Below are 23947 nucleotides of genomic sequence, written 5' to 3'. Positions count from 1 at the left end.
AAAGACCTACCTCATATTTCATGTGTCCTTTCTTGAGCCATGTAAGATAGTGAATATCTCAGAAAGAAGACAAATGCCACCTCCTCCTGTAGAGGTAGATAATAATCAAGAGTTTGAGATGGAAGAAGTCATAGACTCAAGGAGATGCCAAAATAGGTTGAAATATCTCATTCATTAGCACAGATATGATATTAATGAACGCATATGGAAGCCATGAAAGAATCTTGCAAATATAAGAAAGAAAGTTGAAGTCTTTCATCAATGATATCCATCAAAATCAAGATGAAGAATTGTAAAGATCCATGAAAGATGATGATCGTTCCTTGTAGAACTTATTTCTAGAAGGAGGGATAATGTCACAAACATATACATTTATACCAATAGTTACTTATATGATTAGATAGAAGTAGATAAATATAAATTAATTTTATAAAGTCCTCCAGAAAAGCTTTCTAGAAGCTTCATAGATACAATTTTGACTTTAGATGTGTTTGTAGGTTAGAAACTTGGTCATTAAATTAACCACGTGTTGGTAGCTTGTGGAACAAATTAACTCCATACAGTAGCTTGTAGAACAAGCTGACTATGTGGTGCATACATAGATAACTTATCTTAAAAGTTAAGACATGTGACTAGGAAAGTCAACACATGTTGAAGGTCCTACAGAATATTGCCATGTAGCTCTTACTTAGAGAATATATATGGAGGCAGGAGTGAAGCCTTTTTTACTCTTGTCAATGCCTTTGTAGTTCTTAGTCTTGTTTCAAGTCTTTCTAATCTTTTTATTTTTAGTAATAGGTATTTTAGTTCAATATTATATCATCTTTGAGTGACTTTCTAGTTTCTTTTAATAATACAAGAGTGTGTTGAAGATTTTTTTTCTTCGAGATTTATGTCCTTGATAGGTCTTTAAAGCTATTTACATGATCTATACTTAAATTTCAATGGATTGTTCAAGATTATTTATATAATATTTAATTATTAATTTTTATATTATTATAAAAGTATAATTAATTAGAATAAATAAATAATTAATTAGTTGTAACTTATAAATTATTATTCTTTGAATAATTTTTGGTGAAAGTACTTGATCAAATTATTACCATTAATTCATAATAAAAATAAAAAATTCTTAAAGGTTGAATTAAAAGTAAAAGTTGAATGTTAAAATTAAAATTTAAAAGTTAAAAGTTAAAAGTAAAAGTCAAAAAAAAAGATTAAAGATTAAAAGTTAAAAATTAAAATTTAAAATTTGAAATACGAAATTTATAAATTACTGTAAAAATAAAAATAAAAGTGGAACTAAACAGAGATAAAAACAAAGGCACCTTGTTAATGTCTAAGAATTGAAGGCGATAATTCCTTTCTACTCCAAAATTTGCCAAAATTTGTGATTAACTCTAAATTGAATGATTTTTAGTTTGTTGAAAAATTAACCTAAAGTCACTCCGATTCTAATAAATTTAAATTGAATCAAGTATTTAAGCCATAAAAAATGCTCCTTCAAAGTAGAATGATCAAGAGTGCCATAGCAAGCAACCTCCTTTCACTTGAAAATTAACCAAAAATTGAATTCGTCTTTGAATCTAGTGAAATTTATGCCATTACAATTTCAGCATAAAGATACATTTAATTTTAAAATTTCACAATAATTCAATTTGAAACCGCTGAGAAATTCCTTTTCAAAAATGGGTGATCTAAATTGGCAAAGGAGCTAATCTCCTACACTCAAAATTCCACCAAATTTTTTTTCTTACTCCAAATCAAGCGATCTTTATCTTGTTGCAAAGCTAATATCAAAAAATACTACCATAAAAAGTTCACTGCAAAAATCAAAAAATTACATGACTGATTGAAGGAGATTCAAGGCTCTTGAATCCTTGGGATATTTGAGAGGCTGAGGGATCTATCTACCATATTTATCTTTGTCTTAAAATCCAATGACCATCATTCACTATTCAATATCCATGCATATACAACCATAAGTTCACAATGAGATTAAAAATAAAAAATAAAAAAATTAAGATTAGAATTTAGGGCCAAAATTTGGCATGGCTTTGCCCTTCACCCAAAGAGAAGAGAGAGAGAGAGGGCTTGGAGAACTAAACCACTCTTATGCAATTGAATGGTGGGTTGTTAAAGGGCAGCCACAACTCCACCTTTGATCTCTAAGATTCCTAATATAGATCTATGGCCTTCATTCATTTAAGATCTAATCTCATTATCAAGGCTAATGGTTCTTGTAAGTAGTCAAGAAAGTACCTTTTGATAAATCTAACTTCACTATTGTATTCAAAACACCTTTTTATGCTAAAATAAACTACTCACATGCCTCAATCCATACTCAATTGTAATTTTTATGAAAGTTTTTATCTACAAGGATCTTGGCAATTCTTGTAAAATCCTTCAAAATGAGAATTTTAGTGCTCTACTTATATTTTGAAGGAGAGGACACTAATCTTATTTTTTTCACTCCATAGGATGAATCGAGTGCCACTATTGAATTGAAAAGGCTTTTATTAATTAAAAGAACTATATATAGCTTGAATTTATTGAATTGGAAGAAATTTAAAAATTGTCATTGCTAAACTTCACTAAATCTTTTAAAAAATTATAATTCTAACTCATTCTAAATCATGAAAAATGATTATAATTCTAACTCATTCTAAATTATGCAAAATGATTATAGGTGAATTCATAGGCTTTTAGTCAATCCTCATAATAGTGATTAACAACCTCTAAATTATTAAAACTAACTAAATTTCTATTTTAATTTTTTAATTCTTATCGCTTTGGTCCTAATTAACTTAATTCAAGGAATTAGACTATAATTAATACCATCAAAGGTTATAATCCTAAAAATTCTATAAAACTAAATTTTACTTATATAAATCCTAATCTAACATGTTCAATTATCATTAAATAAGAAAATAATAAGAATTTAAATTTTAGAGCATAATTGAGAGCTCACAAATAAATAAAAAAAATCTTATCTCATTAAATTCCAAAGATGCTATAATTACCATTGTTAATGTTGTGAAAGTGATTTGGTACATGTTAGTTTAAAAAACTTACATCAATACAAACATGATGAGGCTTACTAAGCATTGGCCTTATTGATAAGAATGATTAGAATAGAGCATATTTATAAGATTGATTTTTGATTCAAATGTCAAAGAAATAGAAAATACAGTAATCATGATAAATAAAGTGTTGTAAGTGATTTGCAATTTTGACACTATAATAGTTGATTATTATAAATTATGAAATGGTACAAGGTATAGAGGCAAAAAAGCCTCCAATTTTAACTCCATTAGATATTATACATTAAATACATAAAATTGGTTGAAATTATTGCTAGTTAATAAAAATTTGGCCATCCTAAATATAAACCAATAAGCACATTATTAAAGATAATCTAGTGACATTGTAAAGATTATAAAACATAATTGTATAATAAAATTTGATAGAAATAAATTAATACACTAATTTGTATTAAATTAGGCATGGAATAATACATGCAAGAAATTGTCATAGGTGTCATAGCAACTATATGATATCTAAAGCTAATATTTGTGTAATATATAATGAGATTAAATATAAGATTTGTAGTATTTATCTACCTTCATGACTCTCAATATATAAATGACATTGCATAAATAAAAACTAATGAATGATTTTAAGGAATAAGTTCAAAAAAAGAAGTTTTTAGTTCATGTGACTACTTCAATCTAAATTACTAGCTACAAAAGCCATACAAAGAACAATTCAAGATTCTAAAAGACTTACACTCTTTACTACTTAGTTGTAATAGAATTGTATAAATTATGTTGCAAAATATAGAAAGTCTTTGCTAACAACTGTCTTGTTAACTTCCATCTCATCTATGAACTTGTAAAAAATATTATTTATTGTCTTTCAAATAAACGTCATGTATACCATAAAATTTTTATATATCCAATACAATATTATCTTTAGGTACTTTTTCTTTTAATGATCCTCATTGTTAAATAGATCTAACAATCTCAACACAAATAAATGATCAATGTATTGCTTTGACAACTATGCATCTATCTTCTTCAATATCACATACCATAATAAAAACTTATACATAATTTATAAATATAGCCAAACTAGCTCTATTTTTGGTTCTTCTTCTTTTCCATCAAAGTTTTCTAAACTCATATTCTTGTCAGAGGATAGAAATAGCATTTAAAATAGATTTGTTGCAAGCATCTTCATGATATCTTCAAATACCACTTTTGTAAACTTTCTTGACTTTGATGTCACGTAGTCCACAAGGTCCAATAATGTCCATGAATTTTATATTTTAATATAAAAATATGATAAAAATATAATCAAAAATGAATTTTAAATTAATATCTAATCATCTTACTTCAATAATAATTCAAGATATTTAAACATGGATTTTATAAAAGCCTCTTAATTTATTTTCTTATCTTAATAGCTAGTAGATTAAAGGTTATTTGATAATTTTACCTTTTAAATTATAGAAATTCTTTTATTATCTTAGAAAGACCATAAATTGATAAAAATATAATAAAAGAGGTAAATATGATTGATACTAAAATTTAATTGAGGATAAAATCAAGCTAAAAAATTCCTAAAATAGGTTGGATTGATACATGATGTCATGTTGTAAGACAACTATATAGTAAAAATACAATCAAAAATAAAATTTTAATTAATATTTAATCATCTTAGATCAATATTAATTTAAGATATTTAAACATAGATTTTATATGAGCCTTTTAATTTATTTTCTTATCTTAATAGCTAGTAGATTAAAGGATGGTTAATAATTTTATCTTCTATATTATAAAATTTCTTTTAATACCTTAGAAAGGCCATAAATTAGTAAAAATAAGATAAAAGAAATAAATAATTAATATGGTTGATACTAGAATTAAGTTGAAAGTAAGATTGGCCTAAAACATTCCTATGATAGGTTGAATTGATACTTGAGGGTCGATCATTTGTGGAATAGGGTCAAAATCAGATCTCCAACTATCAAGTGCATGAATTAGAAGAAGATGCTTAAACCTAAGAAATTTGTATCAAAAGAAAATTAAAAAAATAGAAATAAAGTAGTATGTATATTAAAAAGAATTTAGAATGGTTATTGCTAAAAGACAAGGAAATTAGAGACTCTTGAATCTAGATTAGAAACAGAAAAGGAATTAACAAGAATGAAGAAGGCTTCACTCTTTCCTTTATATATACTATCTATGTAGGATTTATGTGGCGACATTCTACAAGACTTCCAAAAACGTATTGACTTTACATGACATGTATCTTGATTTGCAAGGTAAGTTTTTTATATAGCGATGACATAGTTACCTTATTCTATAAGCTATCAATACATGTGACATATGGATAGCTTGTTGACCAAGTTTCTAATCTATCAATCAACTACAAACATATGTAAAGTCAAAATAGTGTCTAACAAGCTTCTAAGAAGCTTTTTTAGAAAGTATTATAAAATTAATCTATTTTTATCTAATTCTATCTATCTAAGTAACGATTATAGTAGATATTTATTCTTGATATTACTCCCTTTTCTAGAGATGAGTTATACAAGAAGCGGTGATCATATGTTAAGAAAGTTTGAGATATGGCAAATTATATTTGTCACATATTTTGATCTCTATTCTCTTCAAAAATAATTGATAGATCCTTTCAACTATTAATAATGTTCCATTTTAGAATAGAAAGACCACCTTGTGATTTAATTATTGTTGAAACCTTTATAACTTCTTTTAAATAAAACATTTGCAACACCATTAGGAGTCGTGCCTTCCTTCAATAAAATCACCAAATATTGACAATCTTTTCTCAAATTGTGATATCAAATGCATTGTATCTTACCATCTATTTAAGAAAGAACTTGTTGTTCTTGAATGTCTTCATTCTTATTATATTGTCTTGAAGACTGTGATAATTATAATGTCTAATCCTACAAGTTAGCAAATAATGGCTTTTGAATTGAGTTTGTTGATTGTTGATTTTTCATCTTCTTGATATTATAATTATACAAAAATTACAAAAAAAAATAGAAAATAAAATACAATCTTTTCTGAATTGTGTTTTATTTAAAGCAAAGATTTATTATCCTTCACATTGATTTTGATAGATGTTGATAAAAAGCCTCTATCATCTTTGTTGTATTTGCAAGATTCTTTGCTGGTTCCTATGTATGTTCACTAATATCATATCCGTGCTAATTGATAAGATATTCTAATTTATTTTGGTAGTGCCTTGAGTCTTAAACTTCTTTCACTTCAAACTCTTCATTATTTTTCACTTCTATAGGAGGAGGTGGGACTTATCTTCTTTTTGGTATGTTCTCAATCTTATATGGTTTAAGAAGAGATACATGGAAGACATGATAGATCTTCATTGATTCTAGTAGATGTAATCAATAAGCAATTGAATTGATTTGTCCCCAAATAGGAAAAGGTCTAACCCTGCAGTAGTTCAACTTATTACAAGGATGAGTAGTCTTGATATTATGACGAAGTAACATACCTCATCACCTAAATTTAATTATAATTATTTCTTTTGATAGGCATTTGCGTTGATTTTTTGTCGTTCTTGAACTTCTTTAAATTATACCTTCATTGTTGCATGTAGCTATGATAAATAATTTGTCAAACCTTCTGTCATAGGATTATAAACTTTTGAAAAGTCAAAAGTATCAAGTCATGGATGGTAATCACAATTGGCAAAGAAAGGTGTTTGTTGCATAGAAGAATGCATCATATTATTATAAGCAAACTTTGCCAATGGTAAGAAGGTTCTCTAATTGTTTTATTGATAATTGATGGTATACCTTAGGTATTGCTCTAAAACTTGATTTACAAGCTCTGACTATCCATCAATTTGAAGATAAAAGGCTAAAGAAAGCTTTATATCCATCTTTAGAATCTTAAAAAGAATTTTTTAAAATCTTGGTACAAATTGAGTCCCCCTATCTGATATAATATCTTTTGGTAATCCATGATACTGATAGATATTGTCAAAAAAAAGCTTAACATTTTTTTTTTATCTATGATAGATTTTGTGTATAGTATACAATGTATCATTTTGATAAAAAAAATCTACTATCATAAATATAGAATTATACAAACTTAAGGCTGAAAGTTTTGTAATAAAATCCATTGAAATAGAAGACCATGATTGATCTGGAATAGGTAATGGCTAAAGAAGTCCATAAGGTTGATAACAAGGAATTTTTAACCTTGAACAAATGTCACATAATTGAACAAAGTCTTTTACAACCTTTTACATTTGCGGCCACCAAAAATCTCTAAATATTAGCTCTAAAGTCTTATTGTATCCAAAATGTCTTGTTGCTAGAATATATAGATGTTCTTCAAAATAAAGTAGGTTGTTTTAGAACTTAAACTAAGAAGTACTACAAGAATTAGAAAAAATATTCTTGATATCATGAATTACAAGATTAGAGGACATATTTGATTGAATTTGTTTCAATAAAATTGAATCTACAATCAATATTGATTTCACTGCTTGAAGATGAAATTGTTCTAGTTTCAATAAAATTATCTTTTGTTAATCAAAAGTTGCATCTCTTTCTTTAAGTATAAGGTAAAAATGTGTCAAGGACAAAGACTAGATGAGGGAAAATATACACAAAAAGGCTATCTCGATATAATAAGTCAAAATATAAATAAGTAGGTATATTAAAAGGAAACTGGAATGACTATTGCCATGAGACAAGAAACTAAAGACTCTTGAACCTGGACTAGAAGCAAGAAAGGAGTTGACAAGAGTGAAGAAGCCTTCACTCTTGTCTCTATATATATTATCTAACTAAAGGCTACGTGGCGACGTTCTATAGGACCTCCAATATGTGTTGACTTTGTAGGACACATGCCTTGACTTACAAGGCAAGTTTTTCTACATGTGGGCCACATAGTTAGCTTGATCTTCAAGCTAACAACATGTGTGGCACATGGCCAACTTGTTGACCACGTTTCTAATCCAAAAAGTCAATTAAAGATACCTATGAAGTCAAAGCAGCGTCTAGAAAGTTTCTAGGAAGCTTCCATATTAAATATTATAGAATTGACTTACTTTTATCTACTTTTACTTACTTCTACCTATTTCTATATGTAATTATTAGCTTACATGATTATGGCTGTGACATTACCCCCCCTTCTAGAGACGAGTTCCACGAGGAGCGGTCATCATATGTTGAGAAAATCTATGATGCGATGAATTGTATTCGCCACATACTCTGATCTCTGTTCTCTTCGAAGATGATTGATAGGGCCTCTCAACCATCGGTAGTGTCCCATACCAGGGTGGGAAGACCACCCAGTTATTTGATCATTGTTGAGGCCTTCGTAACTTCCTTCGAATAGAATATTCGGAACACCATCAGGAGTTGTTCCTACCTCTAGCAAAATCACCAAACATCGGGAGTCCCTTTCCAAATCGTGATACCAAACGCGTTGTATCTCACCATCTATTCGAGGAAGAACATGTCGTTCTTGAAGATCTTCATCTCCATTGCGTCGTCTTGAAGGTTGTGACAATCGTAATGTCTCGTCCGACAGGTCAGCAAACGAAGGTTCTTGAGTTGAATCTGCTGGTTGTTGGCTCTCCATCTAATTAGCGTCACAAATGCAAAGAAGTTACAAACAAGGATAGGAAATTGAATGTTATCTTGCCTCAATCTTGTCTCTTTTATAAGAGAGATTTTCATCTTGGTTTTGATGGATGTCGTTGATGAAAATCTTTGACTTTAGTTGATGCATTTGCTAGATTCCTGGATGGCTCCCATGTGCGTTCACTAATATCATATCCGCGCCAATGAACAAGATATTCCAGCTTATTTCGGCGCCGCCTTGAGTCTAATATCTCTTCCACCTCAAATTCTTCATTATTATCTACTTCTATAGGAGGTGGTGGCATTTGTCTTCTTCCTTGTATATCCACTGTCTTATATGGTTCAAGAAGAGACACATGGAATACAGGATGGATCTTCATTGACTATGGTAGATGTAATAGATATGCAACTGGGTTGATCTATTCAGAAACAGAAAAGGGGCCAAGCCTACGATAGTCCAACTTGTCACAAGGTCGAGTAGTCTTGATATTGCGACGAAGTAGCCATACCTTATCATCCATGTTGAGTTGTGGTTGCTCCTTACGATATAGATCTGCATTTATCTTTTGTCGTTCTTGAGCTTCCTTCAATTGCGTCTTCATTATTGCATGTAACTCTGACAACCGATTTGCCATATCTTCTGCTGCAGGATTATCAACTTTTGAAAAATCAAAAGTATCAAGTCGTGGATGATAGCCATAATTCGCAAAGAAAGGTGTTTGTTGCATGGAAGAATATATCGTATTATTATAAGCAAACTCTGCCAATGGCAGAAGGGTTATCCAATCATCTTGTTGGTAGTTGATAGTACACCTTAAATATTGCTCCAAGACTTGGTTTACGTGCTCTGTTTGTCCATCAGTTTGAGGATGGAAAGCTGAAGATAGCTTCATGTCCACTTTTAAAATCTTGAAAAGGGTCCTCCAAAATCTTGATACAAATTGAGTTCCCCTATCCGATATGATATCTTTAGGTAATCCATGATAGAGATAGATATTACCAATGAAAAGCTTAGCTGTTTCTTCACTTGTGATAGATTTTGTACATGGCACAAAATGTGCCATCTTGGTGAAACGATCTACTATCACAAATATAGAATCATAAGATCTTGAGCTTGGAAGATTTGTGATGAAATCCATAGAAACAGAAGACCATGGTTGCTCTGGTATAGGTAATGGCTGAAAAAGTCCGTAAGGTCGATGACGAGGAATTTTTGATCTTGAACAAATATCACATGATTGTACAAAGTCTTTGACTGACTTCCACATTTGTGGCCACCAAAAATCTCTTGATATGAGTTCCAGAGTCTTATTATATCCAAAGTGCCCTACTGCTGGAAAGTCATGACGTGCTTGAAGAACACGTAAACGTGCTTCTACTTCTGGAACATATAGGCGTCCTTCAAAATATAATAGATTATTCTTGAACTCGAACTTAGAAGGATTATGAGACTTTGAAGAATTTTTCTCGATATCATGAATAAGAGGGTCTGAGGACATACTGGACTGGATTTGCTTGAGAAAAGTTGAATCAACAGTCAATGTTGATTTCATTGCTCAGAGATGAAATTGCTCCGGTTTCAAGAGGACCGTTTTTTGTTGCTCAAAAGCTGCATCTCCTTCTTTTGGTGCAAAATAAGAACGTCTAGATAGGGCATCGGACAAACCTTGTTGTTTTTCTGGCCGATAAGTGATAATGAACTCGAATCTTGACAAAGACATACTCCAACGAGCTTGACGACAATTCAATACACGTGCTGACATGAAATACTCGAGGTTCTTGTGATCTGTATACACAGTGACTGGACTAGAAGCGCCTTCTAGATAATGACGCCATTCTTGAAAGGAATCCACGATCGCAAGAAGTTCTTTATCATGGATCTCATAATTGATCTAGGTTGCTGAGAATTTTTTTGAATGAAAAGCTATCGGATGAAGTTTGTCATCTGTTCCCATTTGTGATAAAACTGCATCCAAGGCAAAATCTGATGCATCTGTTTCCATAAATAATACCTTGGAAAAGTCAACACGATATAAGACTAGTGCAGAGACAAACGATGTCTTTAAAGCTTCAAATGCTGCTTTCGCTTCTTCATTCCATTGGAATTTATCTTTACTAGTCAAGCATGTAAGTGGAGCTGCAACTCGTGAGAAATCTTTGATGAAGATCCGATAGTAATTGGCAAATCCCAAGAAACATTGAACATCTCTTACTGTCCTTGGAATCTTCCAATCCATGATTGTTTGAACTTTCTTAGAATCCATCATGAGACCATCATTTGAAATGATGTATCCTAAAAAGTCAACTTGAGTAGTGTGAAATATATACTTTTCTATCTTGGCGTACAATCCTGTATCTCTAAGTTTTTGTAATACTTGACGAACATGTATTTCATGTTCTTCGACATTCTTAGAATAGATCAGGATATCGTCTAGATAGCAGATGACAAAATTGTCTAAAAATTCATGAAATACATCATTCATGAGATGTTGAAAAGCAGCTGGTGCATTCGTGAGTCCAAAGGGCATGACATTATATTCGAAATGTCCATACCTGGTTCGAAACGCAGTCTTCCATTCATCTCCTTCTTTGATCCGTACTAGATTATATGCTCCTCTTAGATCTATTTTTGTATAGATCTTAGCTTGATTCAACTGGTCAAGGAGTCCTGATATCAAAGGTAATGGATATCTGTTCTTGATTGTGATCTTGTTGAGTCCTCGATAATCAACACATATTCGTAAAGATCCATCTTTTTTCTTTACGAATAGAATTGGAGCTCCTACTGGAGATTTTGAATGGCGTATGAAATTCTTTGCTAAATTCTCGTCAATATATGTCTTGAGTTCAGCCATCTCATCTTGCGATAAACTGTAAATTGGTCCAAATGGTGGCTGAATTCCTTCCTTAAGGTCGATTGAACAATCATATGGGCGATGCTCAGGAAGAATATCTGCATTCTTTTTCTCAAAAAAGTCTTGATACTCCTGATATTGACTTGAAATGCCACTTGAAGTCTTTACGTTTTCAGAAATAGATGCAGCATAAATAGCAAAAGTTGATCCTTCTTTTACTGCGTGTATAAATGCTTTTGCACCTATCAGTACGGATTTTACTATACTAGACTTATAATTTTTTACTTGGTTGGTAGAACTATTAATAACGCTCTGGGAAAAGTCAAGTTTACGTGAATTCCAATCTATTCGAGGGTTATATTTTTCTAGCCAGGATAAACCTAAAATAACTGGATTGGACGGGGATTTAATTATGTTAAAAGCTATGTAACTATCATGACCATCTATTGTTACTTTTATAGGATGAGTTTCATGAGTGACATCTCCAGAAGACAAGGGACGACCATCTATGACTTCTACATGTACTAGTTTAGGTTTCTGTATAAAAGATATTTTACGACTTTTAACAAATTGTTCATCTAAAAAACATGCTGAGGCTCCCGAATCTAATAAAGCAGAGGCTTTGTAATTCTTAGGTCCTAAATATAAGTCTATTATAAAACAAGGAGAGGGTTCTGAGGAGAGGATAGGACCTTCATTAAGAATTGTACAAGGTTCCAGCTGCATGGTCCCTATTGTAGCTGGACGAATCCGTTTTCCGACATGTTGTTTTCTTTGAACGTCGTACCCCTCAATTTATAGTTACGTCGTTTCTTTGGACAATGTTGAGCAGTGTGCTTAGGTTCTCCGCAATATAAACATAATCCTTCTTGACGACGACAAATCTTTTCTTGCTCAGTTAGGGGTTTAAAACGTACCGCGTCAATTTGCATGTCTTCTACTTCCGAATGTACGTTTGGCAAAGATGTTGATGTTGCCATTGAGTAATAATGTTGAAGTTCCCGTGAATGATTCTCGGATCGAAATTTGAAAAGTCGATTATCACATTTTACCGCAAAATCGATTGCTTGACTCAAAGTTTGAGGATCAGGTAAGTTGAGCATCAATTTCCTTACTTCGTATTGCAATCCATAAAAAAATTGACTGATGAGTGCAGCATCATCCCACTTGATGTCAATTGCAAGTTGTCGAAATTGTGAAGCATACACTGTTACTGAGCAATTTTCTTGTCGCAGAATTCGGATCTTATTTGTTGCAACAGGAGTTGCATCGTGTTCACCATACATAGATCGAAACTCCGCCAAAAAAGCTTCCAAATTGTCCAATATTGGATTTCGTTGTTCAAGAAAAGACGAAAACCACGATAATACAGAACCAAAAAGTAGAGTGCCAATAAACCTGACTTATGATCTTGGAGTTGGATAGCTTTGCGGTTGAAGTTCAATTGCCAATTGTACTTGATTGATGAACCCTCGAAACTTAGATCTTATACCATAAAATTCCTTGGGTAAGGCAATTCTTGGTTCTCTAGTGCTTATAGGATGTTGTACAATTGGAGAAGGAACGTGATTTGTTGTAGATGTTGAAGCAGCTCCGATCATCTCTATATCCCTACTTTCTGCTATTCTTGTTCTTTCATGTGTTGGTGAATTGAGTTGATGCATCGCAAGCATTAACTCTCTCATTTGCTCTTGCATTTGTGCCATTGCACTCTTCATTTCAACAAGCTCTGCCATAATGACACTAAGAAGAAAAACTTATTTGATGCTGCTCAAGACAAAAAAAAAAGAAAGACTTAATAACAAAGAAGATACTAAGAACAATATCAGTTTAGAAGTGGGTAATCCGCAAACTTCTAATATGCTTATGTCTTGTCAAGAGAAAGGGGTAATCCACTCTCACTCAAGAAAAATAAAGCTCTGATATTGTAAGTGTACTCTTGTCAATCTGTCAAGGACAAAGACTCGATGAAGGAAAATATACACAAAAAGGCTATCTCGATATAATAAGTCAAAATATAAATAAGTAGGTATATTAAAAGGAAACTGGAATGGCTATTGCCACGAGACAAGAAACTAAAGACTCTTGAACCTGGACTAGAAGCAAGAAAGGAGTTGACAAGAGTGAAGAAGCCTTCACTCTTGTCTCTATATATACTATCTAACTAGGGGCTATGTGGCGACGTTCTATAGGACCTCCAATATGTGTTGACTTTGTAGGACACATGCCTTGACTTACAAGGCAAGTTTTTCTACATGTGGGCCACATAGTTAGCTTGATCTTCAAGCTAACAACATGTGTGGCACATGGCCAACTTGTTGACCACGTTTCTAATCCAAAAAGTCAATTAAAGACACCTATGAAGTCAAAGCAGCGTCTAAGAAGTTTCTAGGAAGCTTCTATATTAAATATTATAGAATTAACTTACTTTTATCTACTTTTACTTACTTCTACCTATTTCTATATGTAATTATTAGCTTACATGATTATGGCCGTGACAAAATATCTAGAAAGGGCATAAAAAAATCTTATTATTTTCCTAGTCAATAAGTAATATTAAACTTGAATCTTGATAAAGACATGCTCCAATGAGCTTGGAGACCATTCAATACATGTATTGAAATAAAATACTTGAGGTTCTTGTGATTCATATATATAATGGCTAAATTAGGACCACCTTTTAGATAATGATGCTATTTTTAAAAAGATTCTATAATTATAAGAAATTCTTTGATGTGGATCTCATAGTTAATCTTGGATGTTAAAATTTTTTGGAATAGAAAGCTACTAGGTGGAACTTTTCATCTTTTCTTATTTGTGACAAAACAACATTCATAGCAAAATATAATGCATCTATTTTCATAAAAAATACCTTCAAAAAGTGAGTACAATACAAGATTGGTATAGAAATAAATGTCGACTTCAAGGCTTCAAAAGATTCTTTAGCTTCTTTGCTCAAATTAAGTTTGTCTTTGCATATAAGATGTATAAGAAGAGCCGCAACTTGAGAAAAATTCTTAATAAAGATCCAATAGTAATCAAAGAAGCCCAAAAAGTATTGCACATCTCTTATTGTTCTTAAAATCTTCTAATCTATAATAATTTGAACTTTCTTTGGATCCATCATAAGTCCTTTGTTGAAAATGATATATCCTAAGATGTCAACTTGAGTAGTATAGAATATATACTTTTTTAACTTGGCATATAATCCCACATCTCTAAGTTTTTGTAATACATGACAAACATAAAATTTATACTCTTTTTTATTCTTAGAATAGATTAAAATGTCGTCTAAATAACAGACAACAAAATCATCTAAAAACTCACAAAAAACATCATTTATAAGATGTTGAAAAGCTGCTGGTCTATTTGTAAGTTTAATCTACAAATAGTGGTCCGCATTAAAAAAAAGAGATGAATGAAAGACTTCATTTTGAACAAGGTATGGACTCTTTGAATATAATATCATATCTTTTGAATTGTAGATTGGACTAAATAGTGGCTAACTTCTTTCTTTAAGATCAATTGAGTAATCATATAGATGATGCTACAAGAAAATATCTGCATTTTTTTTTCAAAAATATCTTAAAAATCTTATTATTGACTTGGAAGGCTACTTGAAGTCTTTCTATTATTAAAAATGACTGTGGCATAAATAATAAAGAATAATCCTTCTTTTATAGCATGTAAGAAAGCTTTTGTATCTACTAGTATGAGTTTGGTTATACCAGACTTATGGCTTCTCATAAAATTCTTAATAATGCTTTGAAAAAAATTAAATTTATAAGAAATCCAATCTATCAAAGAATTATATTTTTCTAACAACAATAAATCTAAAATAATCAAATTAGAGGAAAACTTAATTATATTAAAAATTATGCAATTATTATGACTATTTATTACTATATCTATAAGAAGTGTTTTATGAATAATATGTTTAGAAGATAAAGGACGACCATCTATAACTTCTATATATATGGCTTTAATTTTTTATACTAACGGTATTCTATGGCTTTTAATAAATTCTTCATCTTGGAAATAAATTGAGGCTCTTGAATCTATTAAAACAGAGGCTTTGTGATTATTAGGTCTTAAATATAGATTTATTATAAAACAATGAGAGGCTTCTAAGGAGAGAACAAGAACTTTATTTGTACAAAATTATAGATGCTTGGTCCTTATTGTAGCTGAAAAAATTTATTTTGTAACATTCTCTCATCTTTGATAGTCATACTCCTTATTTTTTAGTTGCATCATTTCTTTAAATAATATTCAGCAATATGCTTAGCTTTCCTACAATATAAATATAGTTCTTTTTGATGATAATGAGTCTTTTCTTATTTAGTAAGAAGTTTAAAATGTATTGCATTAATTTGCATGACTTCTACTTATAGATATTTTAATTGAGAGGTCATTGGTATTATCATTGAATTGTAATAATGTAGAGGTTTTTTTTTGCAATTCTTAGATTGAAATTTAAATAGCCAATTGTCACACTTCACAACAAAGTCAATTGTTTGATTTAATGTCTAAGAATAAAATAAGTTTAGCATCAATTTTTTTAGTTCATATTATAATCTATAGAGAAATTGGCTAATAAGAGGAACATCATTCTAGTTGATATCAATTGCTAGTTGTCAAAACTATGAAGCATATGATATCATTGATTGATTGTATTGTCGCAAGATACAAATTTTATTAGTTGGAACACAAATTACATCATTTTTTTCATACATAGATCAAAACTCTTCTAAAAAAGCCTCCAAATTATTCAATATTGGATCTTATTATTCAAAAAAAGATGAAAACTATGATAATGCTAAATCTAAAAGAAGGATATTAATAAATCTAACTTGTGATCTAGATGTTGGATAGCTTTGGAATTGAAGTTCAATCACAAGTTGTACTTGATTGATAAATCCTTGAAACTTGGAGCTTCTACCATCAAACTTTTTGAATAAGAAAAATCTAGTTTTTCTAATATTACAAATATTCTATTATAAGAAAAGGGATGTGATTTAGTAAAGATGTTGAAGTAGCTCCAATCATATCTTTATCTTTTCTTCTTGTCATTTTTATTGCTCTAGGTTGTGATAATAGAATTGATGCATCACAAGCATCAACTCTCTTAATTGTTCTTGTATTTGTGCCATTACAATGTTCATTTCAAGAAGCTCTGCCATGATGACACTTAGAAAAAAAAAAAATCTAATATTACTTAAGATAAACAAAAAAAAAGACTTGAAAATAAAGAAGATACTAAAAATAATATTAATATATAAAAAGATAATCCATAGCTTCTAATATGCTTATGTCTTATGAAAAAAAAGAAGTAATCTATTTTTAATAAAAAAAAAGATAAAGCTCTAATATTATAAGTATATTCTTGTTAATTTTTCAAGGTCACGAATTGAAAGAGAATGCATAAATTTAAAAAATTTGTGTCAAAAGAAAAGTAACAAAATAAAAATAAAGTAGTATGTATATTAAAAAGAAATTGGAATGACTATTGCCAAAAGATAAAGAAACTAGAGACTCTTGAATCTAGACTAGGAGCAAGAAAGGAGTTGAGAAGAGTGAAGAAGGCTTCACTCTTGCCTTTATATATACTATCTACCTAAAATCTATGTGACAATGCTCTGTAGGGCCTCCAAAACTATATTGACTTCGTATGACATGTATCTTGACTTGTAAGGCAAGTTTTTTATATAGCTACTATTGTAATATGTAAAGTATTGCTTAAGAGTGCACCAAATATCTAACTATAGAAGATAGAATAGAAATTATTATAAAAAAATCTTAATTCTAATAGAATACTAAATATATTCTAATTAAATTTTAACAATACTAAATAAGCTTTAATCAAATTTTTAAAAAAAATCTTAATAAAATTACAAAAGAAAAAATAAGAAATCTTAAAGAAGTTGAAAGATAATCTATAATAAATCTTAAAAGAATCTTTAAGAAGTCCTAAAAAAATATTAAAATAATCACAATATATCTTAAATAAATCTCAATTAAGTTTTAATTTAATCCTAGTTGAAATCCTAATAGACTTCAATTAAATTCTAAATAAACTCTAAATCCTAAATCAAATCTTAATAAAATCTTAAATCCTAAATCAAATCCTAATCAAATCCTAAATTCTAAATCAAATCCTAATCAATCTTAAATCCAAAATCAAATCTTAAAGTAGTTTAGAACATCAATATCTTTTGATTAAATCATTGATCTTATTTAAAATTCTATATACCTCTCAATCTCTTAGTTATAACAAGTACAAAAAATTTGAGGATAATTGTACTTATCTAATGAAAGAAAAATCCTAAAATCTGCTCAGATGTTGGCCGGCTTCTTTTTCCAATCTTAATGCTAACATTTTAGTGCTAATATCTCCATTTTTTACCATTAAATTTATCTCAACTTTTTCATATATGTAGGAAAATAAGTCTACTACCTACATACATAACTTTCACTCTAATTCAATTGTTAGATTGTAAGAAATTTTAGAAATCCTCATTAGACCTAAAATTCTATTTCCTAAGATCTCGACCCACTTAAACCTCAATAATCCGCAATTCAATTATTAGATCAAGCTAAAATTATCAAAAAATATTAAATACAACTATAACCATTGATCTACGAAATTTCATCCATAGATCTATTATACAACTCCTAAAACTGTCCATAATATCGACTTTCTTTTATTTCACAAAAATTCGACTCATCCAAAATAATCTTGACTTTGTAAGGCTCTTACAAAGTCATTACAAATCCAAATCACCCAAAATCAATGCTCATAAAAATCTTATTAAGTTTGCTCTCAAATCCCACTCTCCACTCTCCAAAAGAACCTCAGAGTTGCCATAGGTATATAGTTTTGTACCTCGGGGTCTGATTTTGATCCAAGTTGACAACCAATCTTTTCTGGGTATCAATTCTTAGCTTTTTGGAATAAATTTTGCTAATATCTACTCTTATCTCTTTCCTAAATATGCCTAAATTATTTAATTTTCTAATTTATTTTATTTTATCTTATTTATGGCCCTACAAAAATAATTAGAAGCCTATTTTATAAAAGAAAATATTAATAATTTTTAATTTTATTATCTTTTTGACTATTATTTATATTTCTAAGATAATTTTTTATAATATTTTGAACTAAGATCTTCTATAATATAATAATTTCTACTTTTTTTTACCTATTAATAGTCTTATATCACAACATCCATCTCCCTTGAATCTATGCATTCTCAAGCATATGCCAATGATTCTTTAATGTGCTCATGTAGAATACTCTTCATCTTTTTCAAATTCTTGATCTTCAATTTGGACCTCTATTTCCATCTTAATATCTTAAATTGAATTTTATGCTTCATCAAAACAAATTTCTTCATCTCTTTCTTGCAATAACTTAATTACTTTGTCTATTATAGATATCTTCAATTCTATACCATCAAGTTTTTATTACAAGTATGTTTCATTGTTGTATGACCTTTTGATAATATAAGGCCCAAACTATCTCTTTTCAAACTTCTTTGTTGTGCTATGTTGATTTCTGAGCTACTATCATAAGCTAATACTCAATCACCATCATCAATTGTCTTGGATCATAGTCGATGTTTTTTTTTTATCAAATCTTTCTTTATTCTTTTCCCTTCCTTCTTTCAATTTCTCTATTGCTGCTTCAATATCATTAGGTCTTTTTTTTAATTGTTGAATCCATAATATTAAAAGTTCTTCTTTGTTGAGATCATTCTTTCAAGGCAATAAACTCCATGTAGGTACTACATCTTCTATTGGTATTATTATTTTTTGTCCATATATTATTTTAGAATATATATAACCTATTATTGAACTATGAGTTGTATGATTTGCCTATAGTGTAAATAGTAGTAGTCTAAATTATTCATGTACTTTGTCATTGCATGCCTTTACTAATGCTTTAATAATAGTTGAATGCCCATATTCACTCTTATCATTACCTTCTAGATTATATGCTGTTATTGAAGAAATTTTAATTCCTATTATACTAAAGAATTCTCGTGCTTTTTTTACATCCAATTCACTCCTATTTGCTATAATTTTTTTAATACAACTATAGCAACAAATAACATCTTTTAATAGAAATTGGCATACACCATCAATATTCTTGGTTCTTAATACTTGTCCTTCAATCATATTTGATAAATCTTCTTATGTAAGTACCAAATACTTCATTTGTCCAAGTTCTATAGGCATTGCCATTAAATCTATCATCCACTTATATTATAAAGCCAAAGGATATGTTGGGTGTAACCTATCTCAATGCCAAATATTTGAATATACTTAGAAAATCTCACAAAATCTTATAAAATTTGCTATGACTTTGTGCATATCCTTCTACTAATATTTTTTTTTCAACTTAGTAAATGTTCTCCAAATACTTTGATATCCTGTCTACAAATTTTTATCAAATTTTTTAATAATCTTTTTTAGAGCTTCTAAAATACATATCAACTTTTTTGGTACTTCTCCTCTCTTCTTTAGATGCTTCCATAAATATCCATCATGTAAAAAATATCCATAGGTTTTTTTACAAATTTTCTTGAATTTTTTATCTATCCAACTTTTTTGTTGCTTTAATGTGCTTAAATACTCCTCAACATCTTTCTATTCATGTTCATATAAATCTCTTAAAAATATATCCAATAGTATATTCAAACATATACCTTCTTCTTTTGATAGTGTATTAAAATAAAATTATGTATCCACATCATCTTCTAAATCAATCATCTCTTTTTCATCATAATATCTTATTCTTGATAATATATTTATGACTAAATTTTCTTTTCTTACAATGTATTTAAATTTTGGATTCATATATTTGATACATGCTATCTACCTTAATATAGCAATATTAGGAGTTGAATAACTTATAATCATGCCTAGTAAAGATAGACAATCTATTTTTATAACTGCTAATGTCTCAATTAAATACTCATTTTTATTTTTTATAGCTATTATTACATCCCATAATTCTCTTTTGATTTGCACATATGTCCTTTGCCTAATATTCAAAACCTTTGCTCCAAACCTTATTACATATCTATTTTCTTGTTCATCATCTTGTCCAACTGCCCAACCTATTTCAATTGAACTTGTATCAATTATTAATACCATTTGCCTTCTACCTTCATAATTTACTTTCTTCAAAGTTGGAAGTAAAGAAAGAAGTTCTTTCAATTTTTCTATAGTTTTTCTTTGTTCTTCTTTCCATTGAAATTTTTGATTATTTCTTAACAATTCATATAATAGATACTTGAATTGGTCGCAAATTCCATGGTTCATGAAGAATAATAAAAATAACCATGGGTGCTAGAATATTTAGATCAACACATCTAATTTCATACGCTTGAAATACAAAAGCCTTTTCATGAAGTGAAAGCATATTCTTAAAATATTTTTTTTCATATTTTGTTAAAAATCCATTATATCCAATATTTAATCTATTTAATGTAGCATCCATAAATTTATGCCCTATCTTCCTCAAATCCCTTAAATTTGGTTGTGTTGATTTTCTACTTATCCTTTCTTTATAATTTGATGGAAATGGTAATGCCACTAGTTTGACCTTTTTTACTACTAATTTATACTTAGTTTCAATACGTACTTCTTGGCGACTTAAATTTTCTATACATCCTTAAATTTTATCATAAAATTCTTTGGAACATACATTAATAATCCTATACTCTCTTTGTAATTCACATTGCAATAAATAATTTAATTCTTCCATAGTATCTACAAAACCTATTTCTTTATATGCTCTTAAAATAAATTCATTTTCAACCAATTTTTCATTTTCTTTCAAGTTTTTCTCAATACTTTTAATATAATATTTGTCCATCTTTTTCATCCTATCAATAGTCTTAAAAGACAATATATAATCTTGTATCATTCCAATAAGCCTAATAGATAATATAACTTCTTCTAAACTAAACAAGAGTATTTCTCTCTCTAATCTATTGCAATCTTGTCTTACAATGGTGTGTAGTAAAAACCCTCAAGGTCTTTAAATTTTTCATTTGATAATGGCTTCTCTCTCAACTTATTTCAATTTCTCTCATAATTAGTACAAACAATTAAAAATTGAATTGCTTTTATCCCATCTTTGCTTCTTATTCTTGCAAAGGCTAAACCATCATCCATTATCTTTGTTTCTAGTTGTATAGTAATAATATATGATTGTCTTAATATAATAAAATATATAAATATGTCTTGCACAAAGAAATTTTGTTCGTGAATAACATCTCCTATCATTGTCGAGGTAGAGAGAATTTTCCTTAAGAAAGAGTTAGGCTTCTAATTGTCATTAAATACTCAACCAAGCTGTTAAATAAAGGAAACACTAAGTCTATACATAAAATTTTCTCTATAGGGGCAATTATATCAATACATAAGCCTTAAGTATCAAAGACCACCAAAAATGTGATAAAAATATCATATATAACTTGCATATTCTTAAGATAAATTCTTTCCAAACTTCAATAGTTCATATCTCACGATTGGACTATCCAAACAAATCCAAATTTTACATGAGGTACTAATGTATTTTTGACAACTACTGCAATAAATTTCAACTATAAATTTGTTATGGATCTTGAGATACCACCAAAATTCTAACAATAGCTTCAAACCCTTACTTACATTTACTTATGTGCGAATTTCTTCATATCTCACAAAATAAATATTCAAATGTAATAAAATTTTGATATATAGCTTTTGAACTTAATAATACATACTTTTAGAAATTTTTAGCCAAAAATTCATCCGAAAACTCATGATATGGCTCCAACCATTACTATCAACAAAACAACTTACTTACTGCCTTTGAATTACATGTATTGTCTTCAATGCTCTATAACTTCTTCATAAAAATTCTAAATACAAAACTTCCTTCATAAAAGATGTAGATCTTGAAATCGCCCTTTCGGCCGTATTTTTTTATCTCTAAAATCTATCATAAAACTCCTTGTATCTTCAAAATAGCAATAATATAACTTAAACAATACTTTAATTTCAAATGGCTATAATTTCATCACCCTAACTCCAAATTTTCTAAACTTTACATAAAATTATAATCCAAATTCCAACCTTACAATTCTAGCTTTTGATTCTCAAATGCCTCTTCTAAAGTCATTGAAATCCTTGTTATGGATACAGACAGCCTGCTAAATGTCCATTGGGCATAGTCTTCAACCAATAAGGATAAAGATCTTTACCTTTTGCCTTCATTTGACCATGCCTTGATTTCATCCCTCTCCATAAGCCTCCTATTAGTTTAGATTTTCATCCTTAGGCTTCCACCTTCTCTTAAAGCTCTGTATCAAACATCTAAATCTTATATAATTTAAATATTATAATAAAAATAGATAAAATTCAAAATAAAGTTTCTTACATCTACTCTCTTTAAATTAATTTATTAACCATTCTAACACACATCAAGACTTATAAACATAAAATATGTTTTAACTAATTTTTACATATTATAAGCATTTATAGTATGACATCATCACCTTGATATTTGGACAAGCTCCATACAAATCTCCATTTGAATTATTTGCTACTCTTATTATCCACCGATTTTCAATATCAATAGGCCATTTTTCCTTGTTATAAAATTTTTTTTGACATCAAATTGATTTCAAAACTATGATCAATCAGTACTATAACTCGTTCTTTTAAATCTCCTAATTTTATCAACGTTTTCATAATAGCCCTTATGCAATGACTTCTAAAATAATGACTAGAAGCTTGAATGACATTTTTCCTTTTTATAAATCTTACTTATAAGACATCTCCAATATTTTTTATTTCATCTTCTTCATCTTCTTTACTTTTCTTTGCTTTTATTCTTTGTATATTTGATGTCATAGTGTCTCCTATAGATTGTCGTTTTTTCTTTATTGTATTAATAATAACTTCATGAAAATCATGCTTTGTAATTCTTAGAATTTTATCAATTGTAAATTCAACCTTTCTATTTAAAATCTGCTCTTCCAATACCTTCTTCAAATCTCTAGCAGCTTCATTATCTGATTGTAATTTGTAAGTAAGATCCTTTATTTATTTTTTTCGAATTTCTCTTTTCTTTGTAGAAATATTCTTTGTTATCTCTTTATGTATATAATTCTTTTATTTTCATGCTTTTTCTCACCTTCTAATTCTTTTTGAAGGCCCTTCATTATTTTCATCTCACTTTTATTTTTCTTCTATCAATGCTTCATGTTGACTCCTTGCAATATGAGTATGCATAGATAATCCATCTACTGGATCTTCCTATCCAATAATTTGTCAAATGTTATTACCAATATGTTTTAAATCATCTCTAATAATTTTTTTTCTTTTAGCATAACTCATTGCATTTGTTCACAAAGAATTAGATTCTTTTTGAAAC

Source organism: Physcomitrium patens, chromosome 4 (assembly GCF_059467195.1).
Source record: "Physcomitrium patens ecotype Gransden chromosome 4, ASM5946719v1, whole genome shotgun sequence".
Lineage (NCBI taxonomy): Eukaryota > Viridiplantae > Streptophyta > Bryopsida > Funariales > Funariaceae > Physcomitrium > Physcomitrium patens.
This window is presented reverse-complemented; position numbering follows the sequence as displayed.